The sequence below is a fragment of the Belonocnema kinseyi genome, chromosome 4, assembly GCF_010883055.1.
Source record: "Belonocnema kinseyi isolate 2016_QV_RU_SX_M_011 chromosome 4, B_treatae_v1, whole genome shotgun sequence".
Taxonomy (NCBI): Eukaryota; Metazoa; Arthropoda; class Insecta; order Hymenoptera; family Cynipidae; genus Belonocnema; species Belonocnema kinseyi.
Window position 1 is genome coordinate 63,817,938 of NC_046660.1, and position 5,218 is coordinate 63,823,155.

Genomic DNA, 5,218 nt, shown 5'->3' on the forward strand with positions numbered 1-5,218 from the left:
GGACGTCTTCCATCTCGAAACATAAATTTATCAATTCGCAAACTCTATGTGGTATACACTCGCCACCGTGTTTAAGCATTTCAGCGTTAATACCGTCTACCCGGCAGCCTTACCGTTTTTCATGTTCTAAATTATATCCCTAACCTCAGTGACACAGACTTTTTCAATTGAGTTTTCCAACGCATCGTGTTCAACATCGCAGTTGTGGTGTCCTATAGCTTCATCTCCGAATTGTCTCTTGGGGTATATCCAAGCTCGACTATAATAAATTATAATTAAATGATTCAAACTAATTAGCTATTTCCTAGATTCGATTTAATTAATTATTTGAAAGTCTTGAAGACATTCAAGATTTAGTATTACGCAATTACAATTTGTAGATGAACCCAGAACATCTTTATGCTGCAAATCTTAAATAAGATTTCGAACAAAAGGATGATAATTCTATGGGAGGATAAATCGAAATATTTCAGGTTCTCAATCCAGGCAATTAATAGATCGTGTTGGTAGGAGGCTGTGTTGACAAAGGTTATTGGTCTGTAGTTCTTAGGGTCAGCTAAGTTGTCCATCTTCGACATGCGTACTGAACGTCCTCCCACCAATCACTCTGGAATTGTCTTCCGATTTTAGATACCAGGTGATAATGCTGGCCCTGTACTGGTGGGTTGAAGGAAACTTCTTCTTCCATCGGAAGTTTTTGATACCATCTGGTCGTTATGAGGGCACTGCACAGCTCCTTGAAGCTTTTTATGTTCTAAATGTCTCCATTCAGTAAATGCTGGACATTGTAGATTTCTCTTCAAAACGTCTTAAACTCCTCTGGATTGGACTAGTGGTCGCAGCAATGCGCTGAATTTTGGGATCTTCTCGTATTGCACATGCGTCGCGTTAGAAACTGGATTGGTTATAGTTGGTGCACTTAATTGAAATGATTAATTTTTTTAGTTTATAATTGTGTGCAGCTAATAATTTTTGTAATGTGCATAATATACTAACAGTTATTTTAAATTCATATTTATGATATTTAATCCCTTAAAATAAGAGAGTTAACGGTAACCAATCACGTTGTTGACACGACGCATGCGCGTTACGAAAAGATCTCAAAATTGAGAGCACTGGCAGGTAACTGGAGGGTCTTGGAAGTGGCGAGATGGGGCAAAGAAAAACTGCATTCTGTCAACAATATGCTGCCTGATGATCAGCAGCTTTGACTAGTTTAGTGTCCACAGTTCGCGCGTAAACATTCGTATCATGACAGACAGTTTTCAGCCAGATGATGTTATGATCAGCTGTTGGTTTTGTTTTACGATTTGCATCCACCAGAGTTCTGACTGCATTAAAAACATTGAAGGTGATAGTCCAGACGTCAAACACCTTTGGAAAAATCTTCTCGAAGCTCAGCATCTTCTTCGTTAACAATCGACCACGAAAGAATCGATTTTTCAAGAATCGATTCAACAAATCGTAAATAATTATTAAATTTATCAGCAGTCAAATTATGAAAAAAATTGATTTGTAAGAAAAAAGTAAGTTTTAATATATTTTTTTTATTTGTATAGATAAATTATAGAGTAGAGTAAGTAACTAAATAATTCGACTGGAATTTTTTGAATAATAGTATATTATAAAATCTGTATAAAATTACGTGAATGAAGAACACACTTTATTATGCTTAAAGTTGTCAATTCTCTACAGAGAGTAATTTGTGAAGTAGTAGTTAGAAATGAGAAAATTTACAGTGCAAATCCCACGTAGAAAATTTAAAATGAATAAACTACAGATAATGCATACAGAATTACTTAGCTTGTTTCTACTTGCTAATCTTTAAGAGACAGATCCTTGAGATTAATCTCTCAAAAGGAACTGACGTTGCAACAATGGCTAAGTATTTTTAGGCAATAACGCTGAAAGTGGGGTAAACTGATTCGACACATGACCAATAATTGATTGGGTTTTCCCTGCGATCAAACATTGGTTGATCCACATAGTGCTTCAAATCCATTGGCATATCGTCATTCTCTCCCGAAGCATTTTCCCTATTCACAGTCTTAATTTTTAGAAAATCATCGTGAACCGAACACAGGCCATCGACTTCGTTTGCTGTTTCCAGGTCAGTTTCAGAAACTTCGGAATTGGATGTATTCGTCTGATCTAATTCTTGCATCCATCTTGAAATACGGTTGATCACATTTGCACACGCTAAGGGCTGATTGAAATGCAGTTTCTTAAACCTGGGATTGAGGAGAGTCAAAGATGCAATAACCGAATTGTTTTCCACTTGTCAAAATCTCGCTGAGAGAGAGTTTTGTAGGCGATCAACTAAAGCAATTGCAGTTTGCTTTTTTAGAGATTCTCTGAGTTTCTGATTTTTTCTTTTCAAACAGTTTATCATTGGAATGACTATGCTAGCGATGACAGAACGTTCCTCAAAAAGTTCAGTTGTCACTTTCTGAAGTGGCTGCAGTATTGCCATAATTTCATTGGCTAATTGCAACTCAGATGCAGTTAACATTTCAGGTGAATCCGGTATGCTCAATAAAACCAATCCAACTTCAGTCGCGAGTCTTATAAATCTACGCCACATCTCAAAGATTAAATTCCATCATATTTCAATACCTTGGATTAACTCTAGATCAGTCAGCTTCGCAACGCATTAGAAGCAGTGTTTGTCTGTTTAAAAAATTTGTCTATTCTTTTAATTTTTGAGCATATCGATGTGGCATCTGCGAAATTCTATGTATCCTCAGCGACTAAATTTATCGAATGTGCAAAACGAGCAATATGTCTTGAAGAACGAAATGTATCTATAACTGCTTTTTTTTATGTTTGATGCATTATCAGTTACTACAACGACTATTTTCTCGTCAGCGATGTCCCAGTCTTCTAAAAATGTCCTCATCCACCCATCTATGACTTCCGAGGTGTGTCGCTCCGTCATTTCCGTGACGCCAATCGTGGGGGATTGCAAATCTCCTTCAAATTCGTAACGAATTGTCATACCTAAGTAGCTAACATTGCCATGCACATTGGTCCACAAATCCGCCGTTACAGAGAAGTAATCAACTTTCTCTAATTTTCGTTTGTCACATGCTGCTTGGTATTCATATTTCTCATCTATTTGTCTCGTGATTGACTTTCTTTCAGGTACAGTATATGGTGGAACAGTAGTTTTCATCTGATTCCTAAATCCTTAATTGTCGACCGTCTGGAAAGGTAAATTGTCTTTAACAATGAAGAACATAATGGCATCAGTGATTTCTCTAGATTTTTTCCTACATCTATAAAGAGAAGTATTGTAAATTTAAGTTCACAAGTCTAATAACGTTTGAGGGGGAAGGACCAACAATGGTTTTTTTGGTCTCACAAAAATGAAAATCCTTTCAATGTTTTCATATTTTATCGTATCGAAGAATCAATTTATTCAAATGTCTTATACGTAATAAATTTTGCACGAATTAAGGGAAAAATAATTCGAACCTTTTTGAATTTGGCGTTAAAAAAAATATTTTCGCTTCTAGGGCTAAAGAAGCCTTGATTGATCCTTCCCCTTTTGCCAGTTTTTAGGATCGTAAAAGCCATAACCTTAATATTCAAGTTTTGTATATCACTTAAAATATGTTCTGAAGTACAGATTATCTTCTAGTAAAATGAAATCTCTCTTTAAGTCTGGCAAACTAGATGCTGGTGAAGGTGAGGTAGAAATAGATTCAGATAGGTCCATGGACATAGTTGAATCTTTAATTACCCAATTCTCTGGTTGTTTAGGAGAAACCTTTCTATTGATGGTCTTACTTGTACTCAAAAACACTTTCACTTCGTCATTTTCTGCGTGATTTCTTGATAGATAATTTCTCAAATTAGTCGTACTACCACCTTTTCTGCCGGACTTCACTCCTCTATTACAAATTTTGCATTTCGCATGTCCATCAGGTGATTTTATAAAAAATTTCCAAACCGGAAATATGTTTACTTTGGCACTGCAAAAGATGTTGTTTTTATATTTCGGTAAAAAAATCAAAGCAATAAAAAAATTTATCTTGCATCTCAAAAATATAATGCGAATCAAGGTGTATTATGGGCACAAAAAAACATAGGTTTCAGGGGAAAATATCTAATCATAACTATTAAGAATTGCAATAGTATTGATGGTATCGATTGAAGAAAAAAATTTTATTTTTGATGGCCTTTTTTATAAAATTGTTTAAAGCATCATTTCTTAGAATTTCGGTCATTAAGACTTTCTTTTTAATTGGATCAGGTGCACTTTTGGAAAATCTGCTTTATAAAGAAGGATGTTGTCTTATGCAAGAAATACCGTGATTATTAATATTGCAATTCTTGAGAGTATGGATCAATATCATAATAAAATATACGGTTTCTGATAACTATTTTTTCGATACAAATAGGTTAGGTGAAGTTGCGTACGACACCATGAAAAACTAACAAGTATGGGAAGTATAGTGTATTAATGCAAGAACTAACAAATATACTAAATTTTTGTATTGTTTTTGGAATAATACCAATTCCAAATCAGCCGCCATTAATATTCAAATCATATCTTGAAAAATGCAGGTCATAAGGAGATAGTATGAAAATGCTGTGAGGAAAAGGGAAGACATTTAATATTAAATGCAATTGCGTGATATACAATTATAACAAAACCATGACATGCGTTAATGTATCTCAAAGAAGATAAAAAAATATAGTGCAATAAATGTTAACAATTTAGTTCTTACCAATTTATTGATCAAATGTCAATTAAAATCTTCAGTCAATACAAGAGAGCACGTTTCGGCGAAGTATTATTATTATTGCATATTGCATGTCACTGCACTGCTCTCAAGTTGTGCCACCAGTAAACAAAAATGAGCTGTTTCATTGGTCTTTCTGTTAGTGACCAATTAGTCAGCTGGCAGAAAGGCCAATCAAGAGCCTTCATCGCGTTTTCGTCTGCAACAGTTATTAAAGTAACTGAATCTGAGTCTGGGATGTGAATCATCCTTTATAGTCTGGACTGTGTAAATCGTAACTACTATCTGTAATCGTAAATATTAATCTGTAATCGTGAACTACTGTAATCGTAACTCTAAAAGGTAAAAAAATCGGTTCATAGATTCATAGGGTGAAGAATCGATTCACCAAAAAATCGAATAGAAAATAATCGATTCAAAAATCGATTTCTTGTTCCGAAAAAATATATTTTTTCAAGAATCGAACC

General features: G+C 34.7%; 1 pseudogene; it reads right to left on the reverse strand.

Moving 5' to 3' along the window:
• Positions 1–4,999, reverse strand: part of LOC117170923 — a 9,721-nt pseudogene extending 4,722 nt beyond the window's left edge.
• Between the last annotated feature and the right edge of the window lie 219 nt (positions 5,000–5,218).